Below are 18,458 nucleotides of genomic sequence, written 5' to 3'. Positions count from 1 at the left end.
TGTCGTAATGCAACCCGTTCAGCGATACTCACTCACTCACTCAGCCAGTTTTCGAAGTATATCAACTCCCCGAGGCTGTTGGTTCCCCTCAAGGTGACTCCCGCATCCCCGTCTGCCTGAGTGGGTGAAGGAATTGAGGTCGAGATGATGGGTGTGAGACGTTTGTCGAGATGTGTGTGTGTGTGTGTGTGTGTGTGTGTGTGTGTGTGTGTGTGTGAGAGAGAGAGAGAGAGAGAGAGAGAGAGAGAGAGAGAGAGAGAGAGAGAGAGAGGGGGAGGGGGGAGGGGAGGTCATATTAGACAAGTGTGTAACAGGGCTTATTCGTAAGGTCCACAGTGTGTGTGTGTGTCTACACACACACACACACACACACATATATATATATATATATATATATATATATATATATATATATATATATATATATATATATATATATATATTGTGATTTTATACACTTAAATATTTATTTAGTTATAGTACTTCATGCCCTTTGAATAAGCAGTACACGACGGTGCACTTTTGGGTAATTCTTGCATATATACCAGCATATTAAGATAAAGAGAGAGAGAGAGAGAGAGAGAGAGAGAGAGAGAGAGAGAGAGAGAGAGAGAGAGAGAGAGAGAGAGAGAGAGAGAGAGTAAATGTGTCCGTTGTCGCTTTTTTACCTGCTGAAGGAATATACTTGAGCTTCCGTGGACTCGCACTCTCACACCAGTGACCGGGAACGGTGTAGGAATAGTTGCTACGTCAGTGTAGTAAGAGTAAGGTGAACTGAACTGTGCAGACTTTCTTGGCACAGTTTATTCCCATCTTCATTATTTTTTCATCACTGACGTTTTTTTTCATATTCCTTTCTGTAATGGCTTCTACTCACGTTCCCTTCGTATTCCATGTTCCTTTTTCTTTCTTCCTCAATTATTTTATCCCTCACGTCTTTTCCTTCTCCTTTTCGTCCTTTTCGCAAATGGTTCCTAATCACCCACGTCGTCTTATCCTTTTTTATGTAATGGCACCAACTCTGGTTCCCGCCCCCAGTTCAACTCGTTCTTCCTACAATGTTTTCATTTAGGTGTGCATTCTTGAGTATATAGGAAAAATAGGGTTGATGGCGATGCTTCATGGAAAGCGAAAAGAAAAAAAATATATATCTAGCAGCCACGCCTTAGCAGTGCCTGTTCTCGTCCTTCTTCACAGATTCCTCATTGACTTCTGATGGAACCCTTTGCCTAGCCTTTTTGATAGGGACTTAGTTACGTAACATACAAATATCAGAGGATAACACAATAAAAGTATTATCTCTCTTTGTACTTAGGTTGAATATAATTATCACCTGAGCAGTTTTGATAGTACATCAATAATGACTACACCATTTTTGGGGTTCTTGATTGTCAGGACTCTTATTTCAATTATCAACATTTATTGTTTTGTTATTAGCAGCAGATGACTTGTAAGCAGACTTAAGATGTATATCGTGTTTTTATGATGTGCTAGCATGATAGCCACTTGGTTGGTATACTATACTCTAATAGTAATAAGGGTTTGAATGCGCTCCCAACCACACTGACTTTTGGAAAATATCGCATCATATGCACAGTAGTATACCATGATAGAAAGTTAAAAGGAATTAGGCGCACACGCACGCACGCGCACACACACACACGCACACACACGTTTGCCACACAACCGAGAGGTCCTGGGCTCGATTCCCGGGCGGAGTGAAGACGGATGGGCAGTCTTTTTCACCATACCCCTTGTCCACGCAGCAGTGGAAAGCCTGCAGTGAATGAGTACCAGGTGTCAGTCTAGAGTTGCCGGGTGGGTGTGGGTGTGATATGAGGTTCCAGCCGTACCCTAAGATCCATCAGATTCTGAGCTTCAAATTTAACTGTTTGTCGGGGAAGGTACTGTCTGGCGATCGCGGCAGTGGTGAATTACAACCTTGGCAGCCACACTTGGGTAGGCGCCGTCTTCTGTTGTGGGCACAAGGTGGAATGTTGTCATCTGTTTGAAGGCTTCCTGTTAAGGGACCTTTAAACCCCTCACGTATGAGAGTCGCCTGGTTTATAACACTGATGCCTTCACATGACTCGTCCATTTTACAAGGAAAGTTTTATTTTTATTAATTTTATAATAAAGTACGGTCAGTAAATGTGAGAGGAAGCGGAGGCATTCATTTTATCATATAATTTAGATTCTAGTTAAAAGAATACAAAGTGGGATGGAGAAAATAACTGCATATTTTAAAACGAAGGGAATAGACGAAAAATGGAGATAACGCAATGACGATTAAGAATGAAAGTAGAATTGTGCAGAACTAACAAAAGAAGGACGAACATAGCAAAATTGTGTCAATCCAGGAATAATCGTATGATGGGTTAGGACAGATAGAGAACTAGATGGAAAGATTAGATCATTTGCCGGATCAAAATTGCGCACACTGATATGAAACAGGTGGAGAACGTTTTGAAATGCCTAATAATGACTGACAGTGATGATGAATGATGATGATGAACATTGAACAAGCACATTAGTTAACACAGCGGTGATTGACGACAGGAATAATAAAATATGCAACTATCTTATAGGAGCACATGATGTACAGAGAGAGAGAGAGAGAGAGAGAGAGAGAGAGAGAGAGAGAGAGAGAGAGAGAGAGAGAGTATGTATCATATCATGCGTAGTGTGGATTGACGTATATTTTCTCTTAAAGATGACGTGATACGGTCAGGAATGCCTTTCATTGTCCATTTATCTTGCCTTTATAAAAACGTAGAAGAGGATTTTTGAACCAGGCAGGCAAAGTGGGCAGCTTGTATAATCCTCCATACCACTAGTGTTATTTACTATTACATCACTGACTTAGTGGGAGGGGAGAACACGGCGTGGTATGAAAAGCAGATGAGATGAGACTCGTGAACGTGATCGGGAGGAACATAATGTACTCAGCACCCCACACCCTCCTTCCTTTCCCTGATCTTCCATGTTTATCACAGTGGGCTTGCCAGACGGACGACTATTATTACTCCCTCCTCTCCTGCCTGTGCGTGCGTTCGCTTCGCTTCTTCCAGTCGGTCGATGGGGCCAAGCACTGGCAATGGTCATCGACCGCTTTGGAAGAAATTAGTGTCACGACGGTAGTGGCCTGATCAATACTGTGTCTTGCAGTGCTCTCGGGTGGTGGAGAGGGTTGTGAACACACACACACACACACACACATGGGAGTGGCTTGTCGAGTGTAAACAAGACGTGTGTTTGGCAGGGTGGAGGGTCACTCGCATTCCCCAGCACACACCGCCGCTGCTCAACCCTACCTGGTGCGTCTCTCTCTCTCTCTCTCTCTCTCTCTCTCTCTCTCTCTCTCTGTGTGTGTGTGTGTGTGTGTGTGTGTGTGTGTGTGTACTTAGCGGAGACCAAACAGTGTAACTTAGTCCAATATTAATTCATATCCATGCGTTATTTATGTGTATGGAAGCCATGCCGTTCGTATTTCACGTGTCCCTCTAATCAACACAAACAGGTACACACGTCAGCAGCGCACAAAGGAGGGACAAATGCGTCTTTATCACCACAATAAATCGATACACATCTACATGGCATCAGCAAAACTAACGTAGGTGAATTAGTAGTCATTCTGCATTCCGACATCCGATACAAATATGGTTTGGAGTCCTTGCAAAGGGTGTTGGGGTAGGTAAACAGTGCTGTCCAGCTATTCATACGTGTCTACGAGATCCGCCTTTATCCGGTGTGACTCAAGGCTTTCCTTCTGCTGCATTGTGGTTCCAGTAGCCTCAGTCCATTGTCTTAACCTACATGTAAAATTAACTGATTATGTATGGTCCTTTTCATCTTGCCCTTTCTTTACTTCCCAATCATTCCCTACTTCTTTCGGAATGGAAATTATCATTCCTCTTCACTATTACTTAGTCCCTTGCCTTTAGCTTGAATTCTGCTAAATTTACATGCTCCTTTACCTCTTACCTTTCCCTCTTACCTTTCCCTCTTTACTTACCATTCATTCCCCACTTCTTTCAGAATAGCGAAATATCATTCCTTCTCTATATCACTTATCCATTACCGTTTTAGGTTTATGATATAATACCACATGGTTTGTGCTGGCGAGTGCTTGGATATTAGTACTGACCACAATACAATCCCCTGTAGGGGATGTAGGAAGGGGAAGGTGAGGGAGTTATTACTTTAGAATATGAACGGGATGACTGACAAATTAGATCAAAATTATTATTTTTTTTTATTTTTTATTTTTTTTTATTTTTACGTCTTGGCCTATTGCACCGGTAGGCTTCTTCCCGGTGGATCCTGATGGTCGGTCCAAGGCTTCTTCCCGGTGGGGCCTGATGGTCGGCCCAGCCCGTTCTGGCGCAGGCGAGTGTTTATAGTGGCGGCATCTTGCATTGGTTCATGCTGCCCTCCCGGAGCTCATCTTTAATCCTAGAATCTAGAGTCCGGGTTGATAGGTGGTCTTCTGGACAGCATGTGGGTAGTTTTAAGCCACTCGGCGGCGGCTGAAAAATCCCAGCTTGGTGGCACCGGTCGGGGATTGAACTCGCGTCCTCCTGAACGCGGGGCCGTCTCGCTATCCGTTCAGCCACCGCCTCCCCTATGAAGTAGAGGAGTTACCTTTGCTATGCTTCGCATTGCTATGCATCATGTCGCTGAACGTTCGTGCTGGTGTTGTGGTTGTTTTTTTCTTCTTGGTTTTACTTAACTTTTTAAATCTCTATCGCTTGTAATTTTGCCATGGTTGTATATCTAATTTTCGTAATGCTATGTAAATTCATTCCGTATCGGTGGCCAAATTTTTCTGCCCAATTCGCGGAGGGCCCCTTACACTGAGCTCGTTAGTCTGTTGTTTGAGAAAGTGTGTTTGAAGCGAATTGTATTAAATGTATTACGTTATACATTCCACCATGCTCAGATCCCTAGCTCCTGTATGTTATCTTGGGAGCTGGTGGTCGTCCCCAATCAGTGATGGCTCTCATTTATTTATTAATTTATTTTTTAGTAACGTTACTTCTTAACCCATGCTTCTCACCTCACAATTGGAACGTTCACAAACTCTTGAAAAGATATCAGATTCACTTGCTGACTCAATTTTACAAAATTTCAGTCGCTATGTTAAAAATATTTACGTCAATTGGGTTATTCAACTAACTCATATAATATTAGGAACATTTTTAGTCACGACTATTAGCATTGAGCAAGAAATATAGCAAAACAAGCCATACATTTTGCACAAAATCTCAGTTGTGGTATTTTTAATCTATTTTAGACGAAGGGCATTTTTTTCTCTATATGAACTTTATTAATGTATACAAGTTATAGAATTAAAAAAATAAAAAAGAAACCGGCATTTATGAAGAAAAAAACCCCAATTATTTTGAGATGTAAAGAATACACACTTCCCGATCCAAGACCGTAAGGGTCGTATTATAAGACATTTCGCCGCCCAAGAACACCTATTGGACAAGGCTTTCGCAGGAGTTGTGGGGATTTCCAGTAGCAGTTTTATGACCCTGGTGGTAGTTTGACCCTTCTTCTGTACCCTGAGCCTAAAAACACTCATTAGAACCTGACTGATATCCCCCTTTAACCTTTAGAAATAGCTGATGTGAGAAGGGTAAGTGTCTTGTAATACCAGCCTAAGTGTGTTCAGGATTGCTTGACGCTCGCACAACGCACGGCGCTGATTCACTTTGGAGACATTTTCCATTGAAAGATAGACACTCTCCAAAGTAAAGTGTTTTCTGAAGTCGAGGGGAATACCCTGCTCGGGGTACCTCAGGTGGTGGAAATGTGCATGATTTCGGCCGCTTTTTTCGTCACGGTTCGGTTTCAGCCCTCCACATATCCATTTACTACAAGTAGTCTTAACTAGATTTTTCTCGATATTTGCCATATGAGTCTCGAGTGAAACTATTGGAAACATATTTCAAACTAAATATGTAGCAGGAGATTATAAATAAATGTGGAAAAGCTGTGATTTTAGTTGCGAGTATTTAGCTTCAAACAGTTGTTTTGTAGAGTGTGTTTCACCAAGTCACACGAACACATGGCATAAACACTTGGGATCTAGTGTTTTGTAGAATTTAGGTACTTTGCATTAACACGAGAGATTTAAGAATATGCGTCTCCACAAAACTTCCGAGGGTGTATACCGAGTCATGCATTAAATCAACGACCACTGGCAAGCCGGGAGTTCGCGAATGCTCCAATTGCTTGAGGCCACCGTCATAGTCAGGGCTGATAGATAACAAACACTCCGGGGATCGGCTTTTCAATGGTGGTTGAAACGAAACAGCCGTTGGCGAGAGTGGAACGCATTAGTGCTCTGCTAACCACCCGGCTGTTGGCTTTCCTAACTCATTACATTAATCTTACTTACTAGCTCTATCATTCTCTGTGAGAGAACTAGATCTTCTTGGATCATGTTTTATAAGGCTTATTTTTTCTGGAGTTTTATTACCAAATTTTCTTCAAACTTTCAGTGATGTAGGTATGTTTACCTTGATCAAGAATGGCCCAGCGACTATTCCAACAACGGAATGGGCTTAGTATTCTCTTTGCCAGTGTGTGTGTGTGTGTGTGTGTGTGTGTGTGTGTGTGTGTGTGTGTGAGAGAGAGAGAGAGAGAGAGAGAGAGAGAGAGAGAGAGAGAGAGAGAGAGAGAGAGAGAGAGAGAGAGAGAGAGAGAGAGATTCCAGGGAAGGGAAGCAAGGAAAATCATTATTTGCAGAAATCGTAAGCTGACATATAGCTAAGTGAGGGGTACATACAAGGTCCCTGACTACACCAGTGTCAGGGATAGCAACGCGAGGAGCTTGTCTTCGGAGCAGGAAGCTTGTGACAAGTGTGTTTGGGTTACTGGCTTGACGAGGACCTGATTTATACCATGTTTGGAATGATTTAGGCTCTCACATCAAAGCATTGCATCCGTGTATTATCTACAGTAAAATGGTGTAAGTGGCTGATTTTTTTTTTCATTTATTATCTATTATTTGAAAGTCAAACTGATCTCAATACGATATGGAGAGATATACATTATCTTTATTGTTTTATATGTAAACGAGTAATTATATAGTAATACATAATTATTGTAGAGGTCAGAGTACGCAAAAGGAGATAAAATCATGCTCAAATGAGAGTGGAAACAAAACAAATGGAATCTATGTTAGTGTGTGCGAAGGATGCCAACATATTGACAGTTGTCATAGGAGTGTGTGCACAAACTGTTCCTGTATTTGTCTGGGATACAGAATCGACGGTCAGTATGTGCAAAAAAAAAAAAAAAAAAATGTATATAAAAGTTGGAATTGGATAGGAAAGTAACATCAGAAGGTTGATGAGTCAAAAGTGGTGAGGAGAAAATGTTTAGATATCAGAACTGAAAGTGTTGGTAAAAGCAGTGTAATGCTAGATAGTCCGGAATGTAGCTCGAACTCTGAGGGGGACGTAATGAAAAGGAAGCTCATAACGTTTTCGTCATATTGCTTAGAATATGTGTTTGTAGGCAACATAAAATTCTCTGTGGCAGTATACAGTGATGTTAATATTATGGTGTGCTTCATTGAAAAGCTTTTGGCGTTTTTTCCATTAATTTTGGAGACGGGCTCAAGGGCCATTACGGGGAAGGAGTTAGCAGAGGTGTTTACGCCAGGCAAAAATAGCAACGTGCAGATATGCAGGGGGGAGTGCTGAGGTTTGTGGAAAGAATGGAGAGGGTAAGAGTGGTGAAGGGACTATGTGCGTGTTTATTAAGCCGCCAAATTTTTCTTGATCGAAGGATTCCGTGTTTAGCGGCATTGGGTACAACTGCACATCATCTTTTACGTGTTCAGTGTTTGTGAAAACGTCGCCCTCACAATATTCTAGGTCATGAGGTATTATGCTTGTGTGATTTTTTATAATCGACAATTCTCTTTTCTTGGAAAGGAAGTTTCTGAGCGTGTGGGGGGGAGAAGGGAGTGTCTTTGATGTTAGAAGTTAAAACGTTGGCCGCCAGTGGCAGGAATAACAACGCTATCGCAGGAAACGCATCAGCACTAGCTGGCAGCCCCTCCCCCCTTCCCCGCCCCACCACTACCATCCTGAGATACTGATTTCCGCTTAACACCCCAGGAGTGTCAACACTAGCAACACACCAGTCTTCCGCCTTTGTACTGAACCTCGTGGTTAGCTTGTGCTGGCCAACACTCATTATGCTGCCCTGTTCACTTTCATTATATATATATATATATATATATATATATATATATATATATATATATATATATATATATATATATATATATATATATATATATATATATATATATATATATATATATATATATATATATATATATATATACACACATACACACACCTTGGATCAGTTATGTGTAAGCATGATGGTACAGAAGGAAAGACAAGAGAAAGGGCATTGCATATATATATATATATATATATATATATATATATATATATATATATATATATATATATATATATTTTTTTTTTTTTACGTCGCGGCCTATAGCGCCGGTAGGCTTTTTCCCGGTGGGGCCTGATGGTCGGCCCAAGGCTTCTTCCCGGTGGGTCCTGATGGTCGGCCCAGCCCGTTCTGGCGCAGGCGAGTGTTTATAGTGGCGCCATCTTGCATTGGCTCATGCTGCCCTCCCGGAGCTCATCTTTAATCCTAGAATCTAGAGTCCGGGTTGATAGGTGGTCTTCTGGACAGCATGTGGGTAGTTTTAAGCCACTCGGCGGCGGCTGAAAAATCCCAGCTTGGTGGCACCGGGCGGGGATTGAACTCGCGTCCTCCTGAACGGGGTGGTGTTACTCTGTCGATTCAGCCATATATATATATATATATATATATATATATATATATATATATATATATATATATATATATATATATATATATATATATTAATATAACGGATTCCTAAACTTTTTATGAACAGTTTATTTTATTACACTTTTGTTTGTGTGTGTGGGTGGGTGGGTGTGCGGTATGTCACGTGCGCACATGGGTTAAGAATTAGTATGTTTTTTTGTTTTTGTTTATATATATATATATATATATATATATATATATATATATATATATATATATATATATATATATATTTTTTTTTTTTTTTACAACAAAGGAGGCAGCTCAAGGGCACAAAAAAGAAAATAATTATAAAAAAAGCCCGCTACTCGCTGGTCCCAAAAAATAATTAAAAGAGGTGGCCGAAAGAAAGATCAATTTCGGGAGGAGAGGTGTCCTGATACCCTCCTCTTGAAAGAGTTCAAGTCGTAAGCAGGAGGAAATACAGATGAAGGAAGATTGTTCCAGCATGAGGGATGAAAGAATGAAAATGCTGTTTAACTCTTGCATAAGGGGTTTGGACAGTGTAGGGATGAGCATGAATAGAAAGTCGTGTGCAGCGGGGCCGCGGGAGGGGGGGGAGGCATGCAGTTAGCAAGTTCAGAAGAGCAGTCAGCGTGGAGATATCGATAGAAGATAGAAAGAGAGGCAACATCGCGGCGGAATTTAAGAGCGTTCTGCAGCCTCCAGTCTGGAGTCGTGTACTTCCTGTTGTGATGGTCTTCTATTGAAAGAAGTTGAATAATGCAGAGTGGAGTCGTCGGCGTATGAGTGGACAGGACAGTTTGTTATGGAAAAAAGATCATTGATGAATAAGAGGAAGAGAGTGGGTGATAGGACAGAGCCCTGTGGAACGCCACTATTGATAGGTTTAGGGGAAGAGCAGTGACCGTCTACCACCGCAGAGATAGAATGGCCGGAAAGGAAACTGGAGATAAAGGAACAGAGAGAGGGATAGAATCCGAAAGAATGCAGTTTAGAAAGCAAAGACTGGTGCCAGACTCTATCGAAGGCTTTCGATGTGTCTAGCGCAACAGAGAAAGTTTCACCGAAACGGCTAAGAGAGGATGACCAAGTCAGTTAAGAGAGCAAGAAGATCGCCAGTAGAACGCCCCTTGCGGAATCCATACTGGCGATCAGATAGAAGGTTAGAAGTGGAAAGGTGCTTTTGAATCTTCCGGTTAAGGATTGATTCAAAAGCTTTAGATAGACAAGAAAGTAAAGCAATAGGACGGTAGTTTGAGGGATTGGAGCGGTCACCCTTCTTAGGTACAGGCTGTATGAAGGCATACTTCCAGCAAGAAGGAAAGGTAGATGTTGACAGGCAGAGGCAAAAGAGTTTGACCAGGCAGGGTGACAGCACGGAGGCACAGTATATATATATATATATATATATATATATATATATATATATATATATATATATATATATATATATATATATATATATATATATATATATATATATATATATATATATATATATATATATATATATATATATATATATATATATATATATATATATATATATATATATATATATATATATATATATATAAAGCTATAGGGCGGTAGTTTGAGGGATTGGAACGGTCACCCTTCTTAGGCACAGGCTGTACAAAGGCATACTTCCAGCAGGAAGGAAAGATAGATGTTGATAGGCAGAGACGAAAGAGTTTGACCAGGCAGGGTGTCAGCTTAGAAGCACAATTTTTAAGGACAATAGGAGGCACTCCATCAGGTCCATAAGCCATCTGGGAGTTGAGGCCAGAGAGGGCATAGAAAACATCATTTGGAAGAAACTTAATAACAGGCATAAAGGAGTCAGAGGGGGGATGAGTAGGAGGAATATGCCCAGAATCGTCCAGGGTGGAGTCCTTACAGAAAGTTTGAGCGAAGAGTTCAGCCTTAGAGACAGATGAGACGGCAGTGCTGCCGTCAGGTTTAAGGAGAGGAGGGAAAGAGGAAGAAGTGAAATTGGAGGAGATATTTTTGGCTAGATGCCAGAAGTCACGGGAAGAATTAGAAGAAGCAAGGTGTTGACATTTTCTATTAATAAAAGAAGTTTTGGTAAGTCGGAGAATATATATATATATATATATATATATATATATATATATATATATATATATATATATATATATATATATATATATATATATACGTTATAATAGGTTATTAAAACGAATACTTTCTATTGTTTCAGGTGTAGCAGCAGGCAGGAGAGCAGCAGCAGTAGCAGCAGGCACAGCAGTAGCAGGTGTTGGGTTAGCGCTGGAGACCTAATGGTCCGCCGGCGTACCCTATGTTGAGCCTGCGCCTCGTGTCCACCAGGTCACTGAAACAACCTTAGGCAGGACCATCATGTGCCGTGACAGAGATATGAACCCTTGACCTTCTTTTCTACCTGCCCGCTGCCCAGTTATCACCACCACCGCCGCTGTCATCACAGTCGTAATTGACGACTCCGTCAATTCTATCGCCGCTGCCGCCGCCACGACCACTGGTATATTCGAGGCATCGACATCGTCGCACCCACAACCGCCACCACGGCCGCTGTCTTCGCCCTCACGTGCGCTATCAGCACACCGTCACCAGGGCCCCCACCATCACGCCAGCAACAGCGTCAGCTCGAGTCCGGTGTTCCTCAGTGTAGCTCAGCTTAAATAAGGCTCTGTCAGCCCAACCCAGCAGGGCTCAGAGTGGTCAGAGCGTCAGGGCAGTGGCACGGCCCTTCCCTTTCCTTAACCACCACCACCACCACCACCACCACCACCACACCACCATCACCTTCCAGACCTGTCCTTCAAGCACACCGAATCCCAAGGCCGGGTTGCCTTGCCTGCTCCCGCCTGAACCTCCTTCCCTTCCCTGCAGGATACTTCCTGTCACCACCTTCCTCACCTCACCTCACCTCCCCGGACCACCTCCACCACATCTCCCCTACCACACCCCGCCAGACTCCCACCGCCTTACCTCCACAGCACAGTGAAACACAGCCGCCACATCTCAGTATCTGTCTTTCCATGGTTGCGGGCAAGATATTTGTATAAAAATGTATATATGTATTATACGAACAAGTGCAGGTGATGTGCATGTGATATGAAGATTATATATTACATATAAATGAACTATATTAGATAAACTACAGAGAAGAGGCTTATTTGATTTTACTGAAGGTAAACAAAATTTTGGACGGAAATTAAAGCTGGAACATGATTACCACACCTGCGTGAATTTACGTCTAGAGTCATCCGAGCAAGAGTGAATCAGTAAACAACACACAAGCTTAAAGGGTACACGAGACCCGTGACGGAAGAACAGACCTAAAACATCCACCCATCACTGAAAGAACATCATACGCGGCCCGCGACGTCCAACGCCAGGCGACAGCAGCAGCAGCAGCAGCAGCGCGACAACAGCAAAGAATACAAAAAGAATACACTAAGGCAACTCACGCAACTTCCCACCACCACCACCACGAAGCAACCACACCACACCACCACCACCACCACCACCTCCGGTCTTCTCTCAGGTAAGTTGACAAGCGATGATGATGTTTGCTGTTTCTCCTTGAAATATATACATGATACTTCCTCTGCAGCAGCAGCAATGTCAAGCTTCACGTTTGACTCCTCTGGTACGCGGTGTTTTGACCGCGATTCCTACCAGACCGCAATTCAAAGCCTTTTCTTTTACGCTTTTTTTTTATAGCTAAAGAAACAGCTCAAGGGCAACAAAAAAAGGTGTAAAAAAAAAAAGCCCGCTAATCGCTGTTCCCACAAAGACAAAAGTAATAAGCGGCCAAAAGGTCAATTTCGGGAGGAGAGGTGCATGACATGTCTTGATACACTTCTCTTGAAGGAATTCAAGTCAAAGGCAGGAGGAAATATAGACGAAGGAAGGCTGTTCCAGAGTTTACCATTGTAAGGGATGAAAGAATGAAGATGCTGGTTAACTCTTGCATAAGGAGTTTGGAGAGTATAGGGATGAGCATGAGTAGAAAGTCGCGTACAGCGGGGCCGCGGGAGGAGGGGAGGCATGCAGTTAGCAAGTTCAGAAGAGCAGTCAAAATGAAAATATCGATAGAAGATAGAAAGAGAGGCAACATGGCGGCGGACTTTAAGAGATAGAAGACTATCAGTATGAGGAGGAGAGCTGATGAGACGAATACCCTTAGGCTCCACTCTGTCCAGGAGAGCTGTGTGAGAGGAGCCCCCCCCACACGAGATGCATACTCCATACGAGGGCGGACAAGACCCCTGTAAATATAAAGTAACTGTGCGGGGGAGAAGTGGCGGAGACGGTACAGAACGCCCAGCCTCGAGGAAGCTGATATAGTAAGAGAAGATATATGAAGTTTCCAGTTGAGATTTTGAGTTAAGGATAAACCGAGGATGTTTAGTGTTGATAGCTGAGTGTTGTCAAAGAATAGGGGATAGTTGTTTGGAAGATTGTGTCGAGTGGATAGATGGAGAAACTGTGTTTTTGAGGCGTTGAAGGACACCATGTTCTTGTCCCAATCGGAAATAATAGTAAGGTCTGAGGCTAAGCGTTCTGCTGCCTCCAGCCTGGAATCGTTTAGTGCCTGTTTGGTGGATAGGACAGTTCGTTTTGGAAAGAATCATAAATGAACAACAAAAAGAGAGTGGAAGATAGGACAGAACCCTGCGGGACACCACTGTTAATAGGTGGAAGAACAGTGACCGTCTACCACAGCAGAAATAGAACGGTCAGAAAGGAAACTGGAGATAAAGGTACGGAGAGAAGGATAGAAACCGTAGGAAGGTAATGAAAGGTGGTGAAGGAAACACGGGCTAGGGAACGAGTGTTTACTCCTGACTAGTTTCGCCTCTACACGTAGGAGGGTAGTTTGGAAAGCAAAGATTTGTGCCAGACCCTATCAAAAGCTTTTGATATGTCCAGCGCAATAGCAAAGGTTTCACCGAAACGGCTAAGAGAGAATGACCAAGAGTCAGTTAGGAAGGCAAGGAGATCCCCAGTATAACGCCCCTTGCGGAACCCATACTGGCGATCAGATAGGTCAAAAGTGGAAAGGTGCTTTTGAATCTTCCGGTTAAGGATTGATTGAAAAGCTTTAGATAAAGAAGAGAGTAAAGCCATAGGACGGTAGTTTGAGGGATTGGAACAGTCACCCTTCATAGGCACAGGCTGTACGAAGGCATACTTCCAGCAGGAAGGAAAGGTAGATGTTGATAGGCAGAGGCGAAAGAGTATGACCAGGCAGGGTATCAGCACGGAAGCACAGTTTTTAAGGACAATTGGAGGCACTCCATCAGGTCCATAAGCCTTCTGGGGATTGAGGCTAGAGAGGGCATAGAAAACATAATTCTTAAGAATCTTAATAACAGGCATAAAGGTGTCAGAGGGGGGATAAGTAGGAGGAATATGCCCAGAATCGTTCAGAGTGGAGTTTTAGAGAAAATTTGAGTGCCTTAAAATTTCAGCCTTAGAGATAGATGAGACGGCGGTGCTGCCGTCAGGACTAAGGAGAGGAGGGAAAGATAAAAAGTGAGGAGATGTTTTTGACTTGATGCCAGAAGTCCCGGGAAGAATTTGAAAAAGCAAGGTTTTGGCATTTTCTATTAAGCCGCGAATTTTGGAAAATCAACTGCTTTGGTGCCACTCGCCATAACTGCCTTATTTTGGGGGCTACAGAAATGTTTTTAGTATCAATTGACGGCAAAATGAAAGGGCTATATTTTTTAACAAGCGACAGGGCTCAAAAACCGACTCGAATGGGTAAAAAATCGTATAAATTCGCAAAAAACGGCTCTGAAAAAAAAACTATTTTTGAGTTCCCAACCTTGAAACGCACTTATTTTTGGAGAATTAAAAAAAAACTTATATATCAAATACTTTAGCCCTACCAGTGTGCTTTTCAATATGATGCATAACATTTCCCTACTCCCAGTAGTTTTGTCGCTAGAGCTCGAAACGTATACCCTTTTAAGAGCGATTTTGACGAACTCCAGACATTTTGCCGTTTTTTGTCTAGTGTGGCATTGCTATTGCCTCTAGAAGGCAGTAATTTGACATGTAGCCCCTCTTGGCAATGTAGTTTGACCAGCTCGAAGGATTTTTTGATAGCTCGATTTCAAGTTTGTCGTCGAGCCGTCACAAAATAGCCTGTTTTTCGGCCCTTTTGCCGCGATTTGAACAAGTCCTAGTTTTTTGCTTATAACTTTTTTATTTATTTAGCGCTTTCCATTTTTTCTTCTTCTGATTATTAATCTGTATTAATAGAGCTTTAATTTGCCACCAAGCACGCCGTCCTAGCTTCAGTAATTTATGCTCGAGCTTGACCAGAAATCGCCGAATCTGATTCATTTCACGCGCCGCGACGAAAAACCTTCCTGACGCCACAAAAATTATTTTATCTGCATAAAGATTCATATATGAATACTTCAATATGTTGACTATCTTGTATTACAAGCATTCTAAGATATCTATATAAAAAGTTACTATTTTTATATAATCATTTCACTATATGAATCAACCTATTATATTATACATTATTATACATGTTATTTTTTTATTTTATTTAGTATTCAACCCTATTTCTTCCCATTTATGAAGAATACATTTAATTTGCTTTCTTTTGATACCATATATATATATATATATATATATATATATATATATATATATATATATATATATATATATATATATATATATATATATATATATATATATATATATATATATATATATATATATATATATATATATATATATATATATATATATATATATATATATATATATATATATATATATATATATATATATATATATATATAATTTTCTTTTGATAAAATATGTTTATATATATATATATATATATATCTATATATATATATATATATATATATATATATATATCTATATATATATATATATATATATATATATATCTATATATATCTATATATATATAATATATATATATATATATATATATATATATATATATATATATATATATATATATATATATATATATATATATATATATATATATATATATATAACAAATTAAATGTATTATTCATAAATGGGAAGAAATAGGATTGAATACTAGATAAAATAAGAAATAGCATGTATAATAAGGCGCTTAATGTAGGTTGATTTATATAGTGAAATGATTATATAAAAATAGTAACTTTTTATATAGATATCTTAAAATGCTTTTAATACAAGATAGTCAACATATTGAAGTGTTCATATATGATTTTTTTATGCAGATATATTAATTTTTGTGGCGTCAGGGACAGGAAGGTTTTTCGTCGAGGCGCGTGAAATGAGTCAGATTCGGCGAATTTTCGTCGCGAATTCTGGTCAAGCTCGAGCAAAAACTACTAAAGCTAGGAAGGCGTGCTTGGTGGCAAATGAAACCTCTATTAATACCGATTAATAATCAGAAAAAAAATGGAAAGCACTAAATCAATAAAAAAGTTATAAGCAAAAAACTAGGACGTGTCCAAATCACGGCAAAAGGGCCGAAAAACAGGCTATTTTGTGACGGCTCGACGACAAACTTGGAATCGAGCTATCAAAAAATCCTTCGAGCTGGGCAAACAACATTGCCAAGAGGGGCTACATGCCACATTGCAGCCTTCTAGAGGCAATAGCAATGCCACACTAGACAAAAACGTCAAAGTGTCTGGAGTTCGTCAAAATCGCTCTCAAAATTGTTTACGTTTCGAGCTCTAGCGACGAAACTACTGGGAGTAGGTAAATGTTATGCATCATATTGGAAAGCACATTGGTTGGGCTAAAATATTTGTTAAATACGTTTTTTAAATTCTCGAAAAATGAGTGGATTTCAAGGTTGGGAACTCAAAAATAGTTTTTTTTTTCAGAGTCGTTTTTTGCGAATTTATTTTATTATTTACCCTTTCGAGTCGGTTTTTGAGCCCGGTCGCTTATTAAAAATATAGTCCTTTCATTTTGCCGTCGATTGATACCAAAAACATTTCTGTAGCCCCAGAAATAAGGGAATTATGGCGATTTGCACCAAAGCGGTTTATTTTACAAAATTCGCGCCTTAATGACAGGGCTGGGGCAAGTTTCCGGTCCATAGTGTAGGGTTCACTGCTATAATGAATAAGAAAAAAATATAAATGGATGAGAATTGAGAAAAATATTAACGTGATAAACGTAATGAAAATTAAGAATTGGCAATGGTAACCACACAAGGTGCGTTTTGGTCGTCAAGCAATAACGTTTCGCTTGGCAAGTCATGGCTTGGCTTGTTTTGATCGCAAGTCGACATCGAGCCGTGTCGCAGTCCTGTGTGGCGTCGGGAAATGTCCCAAATTGAACTGCGCATGCGCGGGCTTTGCCATTTTGTCCATCTCATTCACTGCACTCTCTCAATAGCTTATACTAAGCTTACCTTTGATCGTATGATAGTTTTCATGAAAAAAATGTCAAATTCAAGGCTGTCATGGACTCCGTAGCTCAGCTAGAATGGAGTGTATCCCATAAACCTGACCTTCAGTCTGAAGAACAATCATCAGAAGGACAATCAAAAGCTCAAAGGTAAGCTTAGTATAAGCTATTAGAAGACAGTGCAGTGAATGAAATGGACAAAATAGCAAAGCCCGCGCATGCGCAGTTTAATTTGGGACATTTCCCGACAGAGGGACGGAATTCGACGCCACACCGGAAAGCTAATTAACGAACTGAAATGACGTTACACGTAAAAGATGGCGGCATGACAAAATGTAGATATCCTTAATTTTTCTTAAACATTTACAATTTATACAAAACACTCCTCAGAGACTAAATATGGATTATCAAATCATCAATTGGGTTATCTTAGAGTTATAAAATAAGAAGGTAGAGGCCGCTTATTCTACAATGATGGTGTTACATTAAACATTGTTCCTGATGCAAAACGTCTGATAATGAAGGAAAACAGCCAAACCAATGATTTTGGGGTAGTGATAATTTGTCTTGTGTTGTTCACCACACACTCACACACACACACATACTGATATTCGACCATAATCACTGCTTTATCAGCAGAAACCTCAGTAAAAGTGTACGGCTTAATTTCAAGGAGCTGTAGAAACAGGAGCGCCTCAGCTTTCCACGTAATGTATTTAGTTTTGGTTAGGCTTTTCCTTCATTATGGCGTTCAATTCTGGTCCTGTTACTACTTGATGGGTATATTTATAGTTGTAAGGGCGTGCCAAATATGACAAAACTTACCCATAGGCTAAGAAATTTACCGTACAGAGAAAGATTCAAGCATTATAAGTTGCAGTCATTAGAAAGGCGTACAGCCGTAGCGTGAGGAAAATTCACAGATAATAAATCTAATGACTAATGCAAAGATAAACACAAATAAAAGTTAGGGAATAGTTAGGGAGGGCAGGAGAATAGGGAAAACAAAATGAAGTGGGGAATGGTGTAGTGGGGATAGGGAGAATAGCGGTGAGGTGCTGATCTTCACCGTGGCCCTACTACTACACCCTACACTACTACTCATTGTTTATCATTCGCACATATTATGAGGTGGTGATGTAGTTAAGAGT

At 40.6% G+C, this 18,458-nt stretch overlaps 1 long non-coding RNA gene across 1 annotated transcript in view; it reads left to right on the top strand.

Annotated features, from left to right (window-relative positions):
* LOC126999197 (uncharacterized) overlaps nucleotides 1-11,815 on the top strand; it is a 33,062-nt gene extending 21,247 nt beyond the window's left edge. Inside the window, exon 2 of the long non-coding RNA XR_007753142.1 lies at nucleotides 11,093-11,815. This is a non-coding gene — a long non-coding RNA (uncharacterized LOC126999197). The remainder of the gene's footprint in view (nucleotides 1-11,092) is intronic.
* The last annotated feature ends 6,643 nt before the right edge of the window (nucleotides 11,816-18,458 follow it).

Source organism: Eriocheir sinensis, chromosome 2 (genome assembly GCF_024679095.1).
Source record: "Eriocheir sinensis breed Jianghai 21 chromosome 2, ASM2467909v1, whole genome shotgun sequence".
Taxonomy (NCBI): Eukaryota; Metazoa; Arthropoda; class Malacostraca; order Decapoda; family Varunidae; genus Eriocheir; species Eriocheir sinensis.
The sequence above is the reverse complement of the archived record's forward strand: the minus strand, read 5'-3'. Positions and strand labels throughout refer to the sequence as shown.